Below are 18,559 nucleotides of genomic sequence, written 5' to 3'. Positions count from 1 at the left end.
TCATTTTTATGTGATAATATGCATCCTAAAGATCTATTCAGTACATCCAGTTGTCCTTGTGCAGAAACGGCAAAATGGGCTGAACCACGATCATCCCAAACTTTGTATGTTGAACCAAATGATTTAGTTTGCTAAAATCCAATATTGGTCTCCAGTCCTCAGTCTTTTTTGGCACTAAAAGGAATCTTGAATAAGTTGTGGATTCTATCTGGCCTGGGGGAACCTTTTGAATGACATCTTTTTCTAGCAGCTTGTTTATTTTTAGAGCTGCTGCTTCCCTCTGACATGGTGGAACATCAGGGATTTTCTTTGATACTAGAGAAGGTGGATGGGAAAATGGTATTGTATAACCTTTGGATGCTGTCCTCTGCATCCATGAATCTTTTTTAATTTCTAGCCAGGCTCTCTAGTGCAGAGACAGACAACCACTGACTGCCTCCAGAGATGGACAGTTGGGCCTCCTTTCAGATGTGCTGATAGGATCTGTCAGAGGAGGTATCTCTAGATCCATGGTTATGCAGACCAGTTCTGCCACGGGGATGGTGTCTTCCATTTGAGCTTCCACCTCTGCCCTTGTGGGAACCTTGGACGGGACCCTGGTATTTTTGAACCACATTTTCCATCCACCTCTTTGGTTCCTAGAACAGTTACATTGAGGGGGGTCAAAAACATATGCTCACAGCAGACAAGGGTTTTGCTTCCTGCTCACACCTAGAGAGCATGTTCTCAACTTGGGGCCAAATAAGGATATTCCATCGAAGGCAGCATTGATGAAAAAAACTTGAAGGGTTCCAGAAAGTCACATAAGTATATCCAGGCATGTCCTCTGATGGAAATGCCTGAACCCACCACCCATGAGGTATCTTCAGCCATGTGGGAGGTAAGCCTCATGGATGAATTTGTAATAGACTGAAGGGTAGCCAACTGTGAGTAAATAGTACTCTTTATCTCGGAGGATATGGCCTCAGAGAGGGGTTTGGAAAGTTCTTTGATCAAATCCCTTTGGAGTCTCAAAAATGTGCCAAATAATTCAGGAACCTAAGGGCGAAGGTTGATAAAGCACAGACATGCTTCCCTAACCTGTCCACTGCCCTAGACTCCCTGTTAGGGCATGGGCAGAGAAACTTTGTTCTTCCAGTTCCTTCTTAGTGGCCACCACTACAACCATGGCATCAATGAGTACTCCTTTACTCCAGTGTGGTCTATCCTTAGGTGTTGGCAGGTTTCTGTATGGTCTGTTACAGATTTGCTCAGTTCTGTCTGGCTACTTCCATGGCCATTGAGTGACTAAATCAATGAGTTCATTGGCAGGTGGGGTCACCCAGGAGGTAGACAGGCCAGTTCAGAAGACCTCCAGGAACACCGACTCCTCTTAGGAAGGGTTATCAGGGGACCAATAACCCCTTTGTTTTAGGATCTAAGATTTCTCCAAAGGTGATCTAGGGGACCATTCCCCTTCATCAAAGTCAGTGTCCTCAGTGACAGACTCCTGAGGAGAGTTTAAGTGTCTCCTTTTGCACTTCCTCTTCCGAGGAAGTTCCTTGGTGAGGTGCTCTGAGGAGGTATCAAAAGAGATAACTATACCTTGCTGGGTGGCCTGCAGACTGTTTCGGGCTGGCTGTCCCAGTGGAATGGATGCCTGATGCTCTAGATGCAGAATCTAATGGGATAAGGGGTCAGAGCTGAAGAGGGTAGAGAAGTCTGAACTCTAGGAATATTGAAGGCTCTCTCTCTCTCCACTACCTTGAAGGCAGAATACCTGGGAGAAATGGAAATTGATGGATCCAACAATGTAGGCTTATGGACCACCAGCTCCCACCGCCCCATAGGCAAATTATCTAAGTAGGAAGTCAGAGCCAAGCTGGTTAGCACCAAAGATCCAAAGGATAGAGACAGCTCTGACAACTTCAAAGTCAAACCAAACACCTCGGAGTCAGCCCTGACCCTAAGGCTTCAAGAGTCATCTGCTCTGAAGTATTTGAAGCAGGACAGCTCAGAGACACCATCACAGTCAAAGACACCAACATCTTTAGATCCAAGGCAGACAACTCCAGGACTTTTGGATCTGATGGCTCCGAAACCAAAGGTTGTATTGCAGAAGGTGCTAATATCAGAGGTGTAGTACTGACAAGGGTCTCAGGACGCAATAGGGTTGGAGCAGGAAGAATTCCCATTTGTATCTGCATCCTGAGAAACTTCCTCAACATCCTATCCTTATCTGCTTCTGATAAGCTCCTGAAAGACTGAATGGAAGAGGCCATGGATGAGACCAAGGGTCTCAAGTGATGAAGAGGAGATTGTGCTAAAAGGGGAGATGGGAGCCAAGAGGTAATCGACTCGGACAGTAAGTGAGGTGAATGGATCCGGCGAGATTTAGCAGATCTAGATCTCTGATGTCAAGCAGTCAGATCTGACTTTTTAGCTTGTTTTAGGGTTGGCTCTGAGGACAGAGCCTAGGTAGAAGCTGGAAACCATTCAGGAGATCTCTTACCAGATTCTTTTGAATGAGACTCTCCTTTTTTCTCTAACCTTTTAGGGGTTTGAGCCTCAGAGGCTGTTGATGCAGATCTTGAGGGCAGCAAGCCCCTAAGAATTAGCTTATTTTTATGGTCAATTAAGACACTGGAGTTAAATCTCTTACAAATATCACAGTCTAAATTGAGATGAGAAGGTCCTAAACAGTGCACACACTTTGAATGTGTGTCTGAATTGGGAATTTTGTGACTGCAGGACACACATTTTTAAACCCTGACAGTTTATTAGACATTTTAAAGTAGAAGTAGAAAGGAATAAAGGAATAAGGAAGAACAACCTTTTTATTTATTTATTTATTTTTTTGGTACAAAGAAAGGAAATTACCAGCAATGGTTAGGAAAGAGTATTAACAAGTATTAAAAAGGGGACAGAATACCAGCGAATGTAATGGAGAATACTTTAAAAGTAAAAGGATAATACTATAACTTAGCTATAAGAGGGTTAAAGGGAGGAAGAGAGACAGAGAGAAAAGGTATAGCATCTATAATAATTATAAAGAGAAAAGCTAAACTCACAAAAACTTTAACAGTTCACTCCAGAGTTTTGCGACCTATGTCCAAATGCTATGGCAACAAATGAGATCTGAGGTATGTAAGGTGGCTAGGGCATTGTGGGTTAAGGGAGAAGCTTGGAGAGTTTTGGTGTTTTATGATCTGGAAGAAGCAGCTGAGTGGGATCTAAGGATTGAATCCGAACCCAGCAGTTGAAGAATGAATGAAAATAACATCAGATCACGTACTACTTTAGAAATAAGAAAACATTCTGTGTTAAAAACAGTAACAGGTATGAAAACACTGATTCCAACTGTAAAAGCACAGCCATGTTCTAAATAATTTTATAAAATCACAGTTTTCTATACAAAATTGAAAAATAAGCCAAGTAAACAGAGCGAACCACATACAATTCCTGACAGAAACTGGTATTCTTTAGGTGGAATACCACAAATTGCTGTTCTTTTTGTATATTAAGGTAAATCAGAAATTATACCAAAAATATTCAATAAAAAGTATTTATGACAGGAAGGGGTTCCCAAAAGGGGGTCTTAACTGTTAGGCAAGAAGGTTTTGACCAACTGCTGTTCCTCTAGAGCTAGTAAGATGTTTCATCTCAAGCTGTAAATAACATTCTGAAGATTTACCTCACATCCGTACTTCTCTAAAAAGGATGCAGCCTAACAGCAGCCAGAGTGACTGAGAGGAAAGGAAGTTAGAGTTTTATCAAGCTGACTGGGTACTGTGTTCTTGGCAGGACATTGCCCATAGGCTACTGCAGTAGAGGGAATGAAGATCATCTGCCTTGACATCTAGGAATAAAGTCTAAACTATAAATCAGTTTGCTGTTCCTGTTTCAAATAATAGCTTTGGTATAATTGACTGGCCAAAAAATATATTGAATCAATTGGACACAAACAAGAAAAATGATTCATGCTTAAAAAAGAAGTTATGCACTCACCATAACATTCCATCTGTGTTGTCCACTTTCATTCTTCCTCAACTTTTGGATTCAGATCTGATTTTTGGATCCAACTTGGTTGTTACTAAAGCTCATGGTAAGCAAGAAGCTCTCTAGCTTGTCCCTTACCCATAATGCAGGCCCTACTCTACTTCAGATCTTGTTTCTTGAATTAACATGCCTAACTGTAGAAGACTTAAACTTGCATGTGTTCCCTAAAGTAAGAAACTATATCTGGAGCTCAATATAAAGGACAGTGATGTACCTCTAAGAACTCATTCTTCCAGACGTTTGTGAATAGAAGGGATGGGGGCTAGTGAGCGGGAAGTCCAGGAAGAATGAAAATAGACAACACAGAATGAACATTATGGTGAGTGCATAACTTCTTTATCAGATTATCACTCGTCTTGTGTATTTAAATAAGAAGATGAGGCTTGGAGGTTCGTTTAAGTAGTTTATTACACACATGGATGGATTACTGGAACATTAAACTTAAACTATCTGACTGACTGCTACACACATATATGCTTTCACTCTGGCTTCTCACTCAAAATGGCACTCTTGCTTGCATGTACTCAGTACTTATATGCATGTGCCTACTGACTGGAATGGCTCTTAAAGGTACAACACACACTCTGATCTACATCCTCCCTCTTTGATTATTCTGTCATGCAATGAAAAAAATGACAGTTGAATAGGCATGCAAATTATACAGACATATATAAACAACAATCATGTTCAGGTTACTGTGCATCTAGGATTAGGTCTTGAGATATGCCATGGCCTTGTAATGTAATAATAAGAACTGGGTTTAGCAATGGGGCAGTCACTGAGAATGTTCTGCTTCAGGATTTTCAGGGATATTTTTAGGAACAGGAGCAGATGATGAAATGTTCTCTGGAACAGGAACATTGAACAAATCACTCTGAGAATTGGAGTCTCCATTACAGACAAGATGCTGTAACACTGGTTTGGACACCGGTATTAAATGTTTCCTATTTTTGCCTAAATTCCATCCCTTGCGATTCAACAATGTGCAAATTTGGTTCTTCACACAAATGTTTCACAAGCCCAATCAGATCAAATCCTTTTGCGGTCTGCATCCTCACTGTCTCTCCTATTTTTAATGGATTCAGAGGTTTTCTAGTTTTGTCATAGTAGGACTTTTGGGACAAACACTTTTCTAGAAGTTGAGCTTTACTGCTTTGCTGTTTTTAGCACATGGAACCAACAAATTCTTACTAATTGGTAGTGTGGTTCCGGTTTGTCTTGACATAAGTCTCTGAGCAGGTGAACCAAGTAAATTATCACAAGGAATGTTTCTGAGATTAAGCAAGTTTAGAAAAATATCAATATTGCCTCATTTGAATTTTTCCAGCAGCTGTTTTGCACTTTGAACTGCACGTTCAGCCATGCCATTTGATTGTGGGTATTCAGGACTACTAGTAATATGAACATAGTCCCATGTTTCAGCAAATCTTTTGAATGTCTGACTTATAAACTGTGCACCATTGTCAGAAATGACTCTGTGTAGACTATCATGGACATAAAAATGTCTCTTCAACTTCATAATGACAGTACTGAAAGTTAGGAAGTAGGTCAATCTCAAACCAATCTGAATAAGTCTAGTAACAGCAAGTAATGTTGAGAATTCTGTTCAAAATTATCTGTAGCTACTGTTGACCAAAGTAGTTCAGGAATTTGGCTTAACTGAAGTGGTTCTTTTTGTTTATATGGTTTAGTACTATTACAAACAGAACAAGAAGAAAGCTCCTTCTCAATATCTTTTGACATAGAAGGCCAAAATACTAGTCCTCACTCCCTTCTTTTGGTAGAATCAGTTCCTGGGTGGCCACGATGCAAGATCTTAATATACTCTTGTGCCTATCATTAGCGGACAGGAGTTCCGCTGTGGTGACCCCTAACCGGGAAAAGCCGAAAAGACAAACACTTTTGGACCTTTCAAGATGATACCATCTTCCATCAAAATTTCGTCTCTGTAAGGAAAATACTGCTGCACATCTAATGGTTAAAATAAATTGCTTCGATGGCCATCCTTGACTGATGAAGTGGTTGAGATTCTGAAGAACTGGATCTGAAGCTGTGTGAGTTCTAAGCTCATCAAGACACATGGAAGAAAAATTTCTCACTTCCATGACTTCAAAATCAGGTTTCTCATTTTCACGTTGTTCGGCGTTTTCTTCTGGGTGATCAGGATAAAGTATCAGCAATATAAAGAAGTTCAACTGTTGTGTAAACAACATTGAAATTGTACTTTTGCAATTTGAGCATCATATGTTGCAATCTCACAGGAGCTGTGTACATAGGCATTTTCAGAATAGTGACCAAAGGTTGGTGGTTAGTCTCAATGTGAATAGGTCGGCCATAAATATAATCATGGAACAGTATACAAACAACTGCCAAAAACCTGTTTTCAATTTGTGCGTACTGCATCTCAGTTTGGGTTAGAGTTCTCAATGCATAGATTACAGGTCTACCCTCTTGAAGAATAACTGCACCAAGACCAAACTTTGAAGCATCAAAAGAAAGAGTTACTGGCTTGTGAACATCATATCTTAAAGTGGGTAGGGTGGCAATTCTCTGTTTCAGGACATTGAATGCTCATTGGTGTTGTTCTAACCAGGACCAGGTTACATCTTTGCATGGCAGCTCTCTTAGTGGTGCTGAAAGTTGACTTAAATCTGAAATGAACTTGTCCAAATAGATGACTATGTCAAGAAAACGTAAGAGTGTGACATTGTCTGGAACTGGCATCTCAAGAATCACAGTTTGCTTGGATACATCTGGTCGTAAGCCTAAACTGGTAAACAAATGACCCACATAAGTAATTTCTTTTAGCCTGAACTTACATTTCTAAGGATTCAGTTTAAGATTCACTTCACAAGCACATTCCAGAACTTTCCTGAGGTTTCTATCATGCTCAACTTCACCATTGCCTTCTACTAGAATATCATCTACTACAATAGCCCATGGACAGCCAGAAAAAAATGTGCTCCAATGCATGTTGAAAGATTTCGCTGGCAGAATTTATTCCAAATGGCATTCTCAAAAATCTGTACCTTCCAAATGGTGTACTGAATGTGTTTAGCAAGGAAGATTTATGATCAAGCAAATTTTGCCAAAATGAACTTTTGCATCCAAGATAAAACTGTGGCATTTTGCATACAGTCAGCAACTTCGTCAACTGTATACATAGGATGATGAGGTTGTTTTAGTGCTTTGTTAAAATCTCTTGGATCAATACATATTCTAATATCTGAGATTTTCTTATGAGCTATCACCATGGAGGATACTCATTCAGTTGTTTTTTCTACTGGACAAATTACTCCTAGATGCACCATTCTGTCTAGCTCAGCTTTGACTCTGTTCCTCATAGCTACTGGAACTTTCCATGCTGGTCTGATGACTAGGGTTACCTCATGGTCTAGTTTCATGGAGTACACAACTGCAGTGGCGGCTGGTGACTTCAAATCAAAGGGTGGCTGCAGGAGACAGCTGAATGGGTGGGGTCAATGGGAAGGGGTGTGGCCAACTAGAAAGGGGAGGAGCTATGCTCAAAACTACAACTAACTAAATACACTGCCCTGGGTGCAAAACCATCATTATGAGAGTCCAATCAAGACAAAATGAAGTGTAGAAGAATAAAAATATTTCAATGCATTGGCTGCATGACAGCTTACTTAATATCTAGATGGAAACAAAAAGGTTGTGAGGCATGAAAAAATAAATTAGTTTTTAAATACATTAATGGAATGCCAGTCAAAATCAATTAGCACTCAACTCAAACCACTTCTTGCACTGCAGTTCTAATTATAATTTATATTCAGCTTTATTAAAGTACCAAGTAACATGCTGAAAGTAGAAATGTCTGATGCCCCCAATTGGAAAAATGTTTCTTATCCAAAAAAAGACCTGCTGCCTGACAACTATCTACTTGTTTCATGGGGAAAACATGATCAAAGTAAAAAAAATGAAAAGCAAACAAAAATAAGCTCAAGATACATTGCTTAAAAGGATTACTGTACAGGTTATGGACCACACGATTGGCATTCTGTTTAGTTTACGGGTAAAGCCTGCAGAGATGACTGGAAGTCTCCAAGTGTAATGAGCTTCTTAAAATAATGTAATCTGTCCTTTATTACAAATACTGTCATATGCATTTCAATACCCAAGGCTTATACATTATCTAGTTAAGTATTCTCTACATGGCAACAACAGAAAGGCTTTCAATGTTGGCAATTCTTTAACAGTATGCTTATTAAAGCTTACTTGCATCTTACGATCTCAGCCAAGCTTACCTGATGGTCATTAAAGTATTGCTACTTAAACAGAGAAACAGGCACTTTGAGTAATAAGCATAAATCATCAGTACAAAAAATATGACAGAAACCAGACCATTCTGCAAAAATCAAGGACAGATGAAAAGCCACTCTAGTACTTGTGTATACCTTGGATGGGGGGGGGATACTCTGCACATTTACACTGCATAACTACTCCTTGCCTTGCTTTGACACATCCAGAGTCACTACATGGGGGAGTGGGGTGCAAGAAGTATGTCACAATTTGAAATGTCTCTGGCTGACTGTGATAGCCCTGACACATTTGTCATACCTCTCAACCTCAGAGCAAGAAATCTGGACAAAGCCATACAAAGAAGTGGGACAAAGGCCCAAAAATAAGGACAATTTTTAAATATTGCTCTTATAAACTTAGAAAGATAATAGAATAGGTCTTGCATTAGTATGAATTTTCTGAATGGTATGAAATCTGAAACTCAAATCTCTGTCATTATTTTCTAACTTCAGTCTTTAATGATTTGTCACTAATTTGCTAAACAAAACACAATTTTGCCAAAAAAACACAATTTTATGAAAAATGGACCAAAAATGTGATGTAAAAATATAAAATAGCCACACAATACAGCTGGGAACCTGTCAAAGAAGGGACACTTTAATATTAGTACTGCTAACTTGAGCAGCTGACAAAATTAAAGAATCTACATGCATTTCTGAAATAAAAGTAATCTATAACTCTGATTATTACAGTTATTTCTTAATTGTAAACCCTCCATGTTTTCTTCCAAAATTGCTATTTTGCAGCGGTATTATTAGGGGGAAGAGCAACATTTTGAGCTAAAATCAGGGACAGTTGAGAGGTTTGGCTATGCCTAATTCTATAAAGCAATGTATTTGCATGTACTTCTCAACCTGTTAATGCAATAAATCTGGAAAAGGCCAAATATATTGGGGGAACATATAAACAGTACTAAAAATTGCTCTTGTATAAACTGAGACAGTTGATAGAACAGGTCTTACTTTAGCATGCATTTTTCTGAAGGTTATGAAGTCTGAAACTCAGCGTGTCATTATTTAGTGACTTAATTCCTACATGATTTGCCAGAAAACCACAAATTTTATGAGGAACAAACCAAAATTAAGAAGCAAAAATCTATTCATTCTTTGAAGATCTGGACAGTTGGGAGATATAGTTCATTTGGGGCTGTCTTTAAGTTTGCCGCCCTTCCCCCTCACAAAATCATGGTCGAATGGAGCCTCCCCCTGCAGCCATTCCAATGATCCATTACTTGGCTATTTCACCCCATTTACCATAAACACTAATGTGCATACTGATTTACTTCTATGATGATTTGGACTTCATTTGAAAGTTTTATTTTGCATTTTACAGCACAAACACTAAGACATCTGCTAAACAAACTTAGCATTAAACGCTCTCTGCCCTTGAAACTCACATTCATTGAAACAGCATTGAAACCCACATTCAAAGAAAAATACATTTTACCAGTGGCAGAACTGCCCAGTTCAGAACATCTTTCCAGTAAACAATGAAACAAAATGCATGCACCCATAATGACAAAACTGCCCAGTTTAGGACATTTCCATCATAAAAGTCTACTCAAACTTCTACAGTCCACCATTATCAGTAAATATGCACAATTCTACAGTCCACCATTATCAGTAAATATGCACAATTCTACAGTCCGCCATTATCAGTAAATATGCACAATCTCTGAAGAAGTAAAAAAGTCATCTAAATAATTCCACATTAAATAAATCTGTAACTAATGAAGAGGTTGCTGCTAGCAAACACCTTTATATTTCATGGTTTCATCGAAAAATAAAGTGGCTGATGCCCCTGAAGAATAAATTGCCTATAGTCCATTAAAAATGATAAGCTAGTAATATTGCAATAGGAAATGGATAGCAAACCGATAACAGGCTCATAGTTAGTATCTTAACTTTTTCAGTACGGCAGCATTCACCCCTTGTGGGAGTAGAACCAACAACCTTCTGCATCAAAAGCAAGTACACAACCTGTTGTGCTATTAACAATGCACGCTGATTTAGCATAAGCAGCACTAAACTTCTCTTCCCCTGCAGCTCTCAGCTCCTTGTAAAATCTACTCAATACTCAACTGCATCTTAACTTCACAACACAAGAAATCAGGAAAAAAGCCAAATTTATTAAGGGGGGGGCAAAAGCCCAAAACCCAGGGACACATTAAACATTCCTTGTATAATCTTGGAAAGTTGCTAGAATAAAATGGTGTGTTACCACCATAAATTTTACTGCCAAGGTCCCTGTGCAAAAGAGTCAGAGCAACATACCACTATGCCAAATCAGCTGCTTTGTGAAAGAAAAATGCTATGTTACCACCATACATTTTACTACCAATGTCCCTGTGCAAAACAGTCAGAGCAGCATACCACTATGCCAAATCACCTGCTTTGTGAAAGAAAAATGATGTGTTACCACCATACATTTTACTGCCAAGGCCCCTGTGCAAAACAGTCAGAGCAACATACCACTACGCCAAATCAGCTGCTTTGTGAAAGAGCGGAAGACTGAAACTTAAATGGCTATCATTTAATGAATTCAGTTCTCACCATAGCTGTCAACCTCTTAGCACAAAACACATGGACAAACCCAGTAATGAGGGAATACAGCCCTCAAACAATTCAGTGAATTCAGTTCTTGCCATGGATGTCAACCTTAGCACAAAAAACCTGGACAAAGCCAATAATGGGGTAATACAGTCCCAAAAAATAAGGACAAATTTCAAATATTCATCTTATAAACTTAGAAAATTGCTAGAATACAAGGTTGTGTTACTATGTATTTTCTGAAGAATATGAAGTCTGAAATTCAAATGCCTGTCAATTTTACTTCTGACGGAACAAAAACAATTTTCAACAGCAGCCCAGGGAGAAATACTGAAGACACATGTCTTTGTAAAATGGTAGGACACCAGAGCAAATCCACACAAACACAGGGATGAGATGCAGACTCCACACAGAAGGCACCCCAGCCAGGAATCAAACCAAACACAGGGATGAGATGCAGACTCCACACAGAAGGCACCCCAGCCAAGAATCAAACCAGAAAACCTATAGCTGTGAGGCAACAATGCTACCACTGAACCATCACATATGTAAGGAATTAAACATTCAGAAACCTGAAGTCTGAAATTCAAATGCCTGTCAATTTTATTTAACATTTGTTAATCAGGGCAGTCTGACTTGGAACAAAAAAACAATTTTCAGCAGAGGCCCAGGAAGAAATAATGGAGACATGTCTTTGTAACATGGGAGGACACAAAAGCAAACCCACACAAACACAAGGAGAAGATGCAGACCCCACACAGAAGGTACCCCAGCCAAGAATCAAACCTGAGAACCTGCAGCTGTGAGGCCACAATGCTACCACTGCACCATCAAATATCAAGCATTGCAACATTTAGAAACCACAGATATTATGTGGAACAAATCAGATCAAATATGAGGCAAAAATCTGCAATTTCTTTACAAATGGTGGTGGGTAGGGAATTCAGGTCCTTAACACCTGCATGCAAGGTACAGGTTTCAAGCCTGAGGTATTCCCTACCACACCACCATGAGTTTGTTCTAGCCACCTAACAACTGGGGCATTTACACACACACACCCCCTTTGTTCCTCTTACCTTCCATAGTGCGATGTAGATCCCCTCCCCTGTCCGCGATCTATATAGCTGGGGCCATTACATACATCCCATAGCTGGTGTGTTCGAGCACATCCCCGTGAGATCCCCGATGAGACTCCTTACCATTACATCCCCGTGAGATCTCCTGCTGACGTTGCAGTCCGGGTCCGACCTGTTCCCAGCGACAGTCTATGCAGTTAAAACTGCATAGACTTCTACATGTTTCCCAGTCTGGACTGCTGCTGAGACAGTCTGCGCATGCTCCATGCTCCAGACTGTCTCAGCAGCAGTCCGGACTAGTGCACATGTGCGAAAGTCTGAGATTTTTTAAATTTTTTTAATCTTTTCTTTTTCTTTTATTTTCTTCTTTTTCTTTTCTTTTCTTTATTTTACAGCTGAGGGGGGCTGCAGTCCTGCAGTCCAATAGCACGGGCCACCCCTGCACAACTGGGAGTTTGCCTAGTTTGTCTTTAAAAATATCAGCATACCCAGAAAAAATAGTTTGTATGAAATTCAAGCTGTTATCACTCATGCTTACATGTGGACTTCATTATTAAATGAAAGCAGTCCCATTTTCAAACTGTCTTTGAGGCCTAATAATGACTGCATGTTTCTCTTGATTATGTAAAACTGCAACTCATAGCTGTTCCCAGTAGAATAACATGAAAGCACTACTGAACCTTCAGTTTGAATTTCTTCATCACCATAAGCAACAAGCTTCACACACTTTGCCAAATCAAGATTTTCTCCAGTTTTTACTCTAGCAAATGTTTCTGCTGACATAACATTGAACTTTGAACCAGTATCAACTTTGAGCTCTACAGGTCTTCCATTAATCCGAACAGTACAAAATACTTCACTCTTTGCCCACAAATCTACTGCATTAACCATTTCACCAAGCACAGACATGCCATCAGCATAAAAAGTAGTGTCACAGCTTTCTAATTGATCACCTTACCTCTGAATACTTTCTCTTAATACAAGAATGTGCCCCTTTATATTTACAAGACCTTTTGAAATGATTCCACTTTTAACATGTGTGGCATTGCTGGCCAAAAGCTAAGTACTTTTCTCACTTTGGTTCATGGTTTCCACCACAATTACAACAGTTTACTATGAGGCTAGTCACAGGTTTTACTGAGTCACCCCTCTGCTGTACTGAATGTGCCCTGGGTTGTACTGTAGCTGCTCCAGGTGTTGCTGCAGTGACCATGGATTTTGCTAGGGAGGCACAGGGTGTGGCCTTGCCCATAGGCCTGTATCTCTTAACCTCATGCTGTAAACAATCAACATTAGCACTGGAAGGCACTGCAAGCATGCTTTTCTCATTTGTGAGCATATTGTGCACTTTTCTATGAGCTCATATATCTGAGAAATCTCTATGGCATTGTTTAATGTTAAATCACTGTCTCAAAGCAAAATCTTTCTCACTGTATCATCTTTAATACCACACACAAGCCTGTCTTTTATCAACTTATCTCTCAGATCACCAAATCTGCATGTTTTTGCCTTATTTCTCAAGTCAGTTAAATATGCTGCAAATGTTTCACCAGGCTTTTGATCTCTTGTGTAAAATAAGTGCCTTTCCATTGTAATATTTGTTTGGGGGTTACACACTTCTATCAATTTATGTTTTAAGCACTCAGGATCTTGCCACGTTTCAGCTGGTACCACAATTTAGCGGTCTTCCCCCTTCCCTGCATACACAGTGGGGGCATACACAAATGAATGCTCTCTTTCAATGGCTTCTGAACTAGCTAAATAAAACAGAATAAATGCTTTTGTACATGCGTCTTTATCAGAAAAGGGAGCCTGTATGAAAATATCATACTCTTGCTCAAACACTCCAATTTTCTGCAACATTATTATCAAACAGAACTACACAAGTAGACTGGATTTACAAAATCCTTCTGCCATGCCAACAAATTGATTTTAGACACAGTGCAAACTTAGCCCTTGTAATTATGTTCAAGCATTCACACACCAGGTACTTGTAATAATATTCAAATGCACAATAATCTCTTTGAAATGATTGTACTTTGCAAAATAACTACACTGTAATACTGCACACACTTGCCAGCACTTTGCACAGTTAGGATACTTTGAATAGCTTTGGTAAATGCAAAAAAAGTAGTACAGTGCAAAAAAAAATGCTCATTTTCCCTTTTATATACATTTTATGCAATTCAGAAGTTATTTTGAGCAGTCTCATAACTATTTTGAATATTTTTATCAATATGTCACAGTTTCAAACATTTTATTTAATTAGAAATTTGTTATGAATGCTTTGTTTTATATTCATTGTGTAAAAATCATTTAATCACTTTTTAGTACCTGGAAATTTGTTTCTGACCTGTTTGCGAATCATTTGAGCTTTGGATGATCCACTCCTGTGTATTCCTCTATTATTGACTGCGCGCCTCATGGCTTTGACTTTGGATCCCATTCTGACACCATGTCACTCATCTTGTGTATTCAAATAAGACAATGAGGCTTAGGTGTTCATTTAAGTAGTTTATTACACACAAACACATCTGGATGATTACTGGAACATTAAACTTTAACTGACTGACTGCTACACACTTACATGCTTTCACTCTGGCTGCTCACTCAAAATGGCACTTTTGTTTGCATGCGCTCAGTACTTATATGCACATGCTCACTGACTGGAATGGCTCTTAAAGGTACAACACACACTCTGATCTACACTGATGCTGTCAATTTTTATTCTCTCCTCAACTGTTGGGACAGAGTCCTTAGCTATCTATAATCCTGGGTGGACTCTTAACAAAGGATATTCCTGACCACAGCTGAACAAAATGATGCTTTACCTGTGGAGACCAGATCTGATTTGTAATGAGAAACAAAGGTACAGAGAGTAGCCCAAGTTGCTGCTGCACATATATCGTCCATGGAAGCTCTAGAGAGAGAAACTGAAAAAGTTGCCATGGATCTAGTTGAATGAGTTTATAACTGTTTTGGCAAGGTAATACCCAATTTGTCATATGTTAATGAAATACAATCAGTTATTCATCTGGCTAAAGTTACTTTTGCCAATGGTTTACCTAATTTCAGTTCTGCAAAGGAAACAAACAATTGGTCTGTTTTTTTGATCTCTTTTGTTCTATGCAGGTGGAAATGTAATTGCCTGTGAACATCCAATAAATGTAATATGTATTCACCCTTGTTTGCAAAATTAGAAAAGAATTCTGGCAAATTAATGGATTGATTCATATTAGATTCTGACACCAGCTTGGGAAGGAAGGAGGCATTTATTGACAGCCTCACTCTATCCTTGTGAAATATCAAGTATGGAGGTTTTGAAGACAAGGCTTGAATCTCTGAAATTCATGCAGCAGAGGTAATAGCTGCTATTAGAACAGTTTTCCAAAAAAAGATAATTAAGCTCATGTTTAGCTGCTGGTTCAAATGGGGAATACATTAGTGCCTGCAGTACCTGATTAAGATCCTATGGGGGAGTAGGATCTTTAAATGGGGTTCTCAAAAGAAGAGTGCCTCACAAGAAAATTCTGCACAGTTGTTAAGAGGCTACTGAAGAACCTTCAAACCCAGTGTGGAAATTTGATATTGCTGCTAGTTGAACCTTAATAGTTGAGGAACTATCACCTTCTTTAAAAAGTAAAGCTAAAAACTCAAGCATGCTGTGTATTGGAGCTGAGAATGGGTCAATATGATTTTGCTGTGCCCAGTAAACAAATCCTTTCCATTTACTTGCATCGAGTTTTCGTGTTGAAGGCTTATAGGAAGATAAAAGTATGTTGGACAGGGGAAGAGAACATCAGTTGTTTGGGTACTAATGGAATTGGAGAAACCTGAGGTTTGAAATGTCTAGATGGATCATGTCCATCAGGTAAGACAAGAGGTCTTGAATTGGATCCAGAATCCAAGGTTGGTTGAGTAAGTGAGGCCAAAGGAAGGGAAACCAATTTTGTCAAAGCCAGTAAGGTGCAATGAGGATGATTATGATTTTGCTCAATTTGACAACTTTCTGCAGAAATTTTGAAATCATGGGATTGGTGGGCAAGCAAAAAGTAGTCCGGGGGGCCAATCATAAAGTAAAGCATCCCTCAGTGATTCCCCCGTGGGGGGATTAAGATAAAATAGCTGCTGCATTTGTTGTTTGGGGAAGAAAAAAGATTGCAGCAAGGCTGGCCCCATTGATGAAAAATCACTCCTGTCACTTTCTTGTTGACAGACCACTTCTAAGACAGAAGAATATACCTGCCCAGTTTGTCTGCTATCACATTGAACTTCACCTGAATGTTCATTGCTATAAGAAAGTGGATGGATGAGAGCACCCACTGCCACACTCTGAGTGCTTCTCGACACAAGGGATATGATCTGGTCCCTCCTTGTTTGCTGATGTACCAAACTACTGACATATTGTCCATTTGAATTGGCGGGAGAGAATCCTGGAATGTCTGCAATGCTAAGAGCACTGCTCTCATCTCTAGGACATCGATACACAAGTTGGCCTCTTTGGGGAAACAAGTGCCTTGGACTGTTTTCCCCAGAAAGTGCCCCCACCCCAAATGGAAAGTGTCCGTGATCACTATGGTTGTGGGCTGAGGGGAAATGAATGGATGGCCTTGAAGAGCATGATTTGATTGACTCCATCACCTGAGATCTCTCTTGCATATCTGAGTGATTCATATCTGAGTTGACATGGATTGGCAACATATTGACCATTGTGTTGCTAGCATCCATTGGAGAATCCTCATATAAAATCTGGACAAAGGTACTAAGGTTATTGCTGCTGACATTGATCCTAGAGTTTGAAAGACCAAGCGAGCTGAAATTGTGGTACTGCATATTATTTTTCAGACCAGAAGGTCTGAAGTGAAACATCAGCATGACTATACAAATGAATAATTGGATAATTGAAGTACTAAATGGCCAACCAATGATAGTGAATGTAAAGATATATAAAATGATTTTAGAATGGTTACTAGATGATTCTGATGAAGTCTCCATGGAGAGATGAAAGCGCTTAATCTGTGTAAACTTTTTTTGTTTTAGTTTATTATATATTAAAGTGGTTCATTACAACACTGTGGATTTTATTCTTGGAAAAGAAGTGGAATAGTTTTAATTTATACAAAACATCTGTGGAAGGAAGGTCTTACATTAGCGGAAGACAGCCTTTATTGTCCTGGAACTACGCCTTATGTTTATTTTTTGAGGTGAAAACTCCTTTCTTTGGTTATTGATCATTTGTTTTGTATCTAGACCTGCTCCTATAAAAATGATACACTGAGATGGCAACAAGGCAGATTTTTCATAATTTATTGTGATCCCCAGGTGAGAACAAAGTTGCATGGTGGTGTATCTTGCTTGTGTTAGTAGATGCTTGGTGGTGGCAGTTAGGAGCCAGTCATCTAGATACAGAAACACTCTGAATCCTAGGCATCTCAGGTGAACCATGACTACTGCCATACACTTGGTGAACACTCTGGGGGCTGTAGTGAGACCAAAGGGCAGAGCCCGAAACTGGTAGTGACTGGCTCCCAGCCGAAAGTGCAGATGACTCCTGGATGGCCTGTCCATTTTTATGTGCTAGTACGCATCCTGGAGGTCTATACAGCACATCCAATCATCTTTTCCCAGAAGCAGAAATACTAACTGCAGTATCACCATCTGGAAATTTGTTTTTTTTTACACACCTGTTCAGTCTGCTGAGATCCAGTATGGGTCTCTAGTCCCCTGTTCTCTTTGGCACTAAAAATAATCTTGAGTAAGTTCTGGATCGGGTTGGGAGGGTGGCCTAATGGTTAAGGTGTTTGCCTTACAAACACAAGGTGCAGGGTTTGAGTCTCACAAGGGATAATTGGCTAAGCTTAAAATGGTTCCCAAGGGCAGTTAGCTTAGTACTAATCTATGATCCTATTTGGTCTGTGGGGACTGTTTGGATGAGTCTTTTGTCTAGCAACTTTTGAATTTCTAGAGTTGCCTGTTCCCTTTGACTGGGTGGAATGTCTGGAATGTTTTTATGTTTGAGACAGGAAAGGAAAAGGGTATAGTGTAGCCTCTGGATATGATACTTTGCACCCATTTGTCTTTTGTTATCTTTAGCCAGGCATCTGGGGACAAAGACAAGTGACCCCCAAATGCCTCTAGAGAGGGACAGATGGGCCTCCTTTTAGAAGTGCTGAAAGGGCATACCACGGAATGACTCCCTGTCACCCTGATTCTGCAGACACCCTCTGCTGCATTGATGGTGTCTTCCATTACTGCTTCTCCCACTGCCACTGAGGGAGGAATCACCACATATGTCTTGAAAAGCTCTTTGGGATTTTCAGAACCACATTTTTCCTCCCTTTTAACCTTTTGGGTAAGGTTTAGAAGGTAGAGAAAAACAGACCCCTACAGCAGACAGAGCCTCTCCTTCTTGCTCACACCTGGTAAGAGTGTCCTTGACTTTTGGCCCGAACAAGGATGAGCCATTGAAGGTGGTATTAACAAAGGAAGACTTAAAAGGTTCTGCAAAGTCACACAAGTGCATCCAGGAATATCTCCTTAAGGAAATTCCTGAACTCACCACTCTATTCGCTC

The sequence above is a fragment of the Protopterus annectens genome, chromosome 10.part0, assembly GCF_019279795.1.
Source record: "Protopterus annectens isolate FY-2018-M chromosome 10.part0, PAN1.0, whole genome shotgun sequence".
NCBI lineage: Eukaryota > Metazoa > Chordata > Ceratodontiformes > Protopteridae > Protopterus > Protopterus annectens.
The sequence above is the reverse complement of the archived record's forward strand: the minus strand, read 5'-3'. Positions refer to the sequence as shown.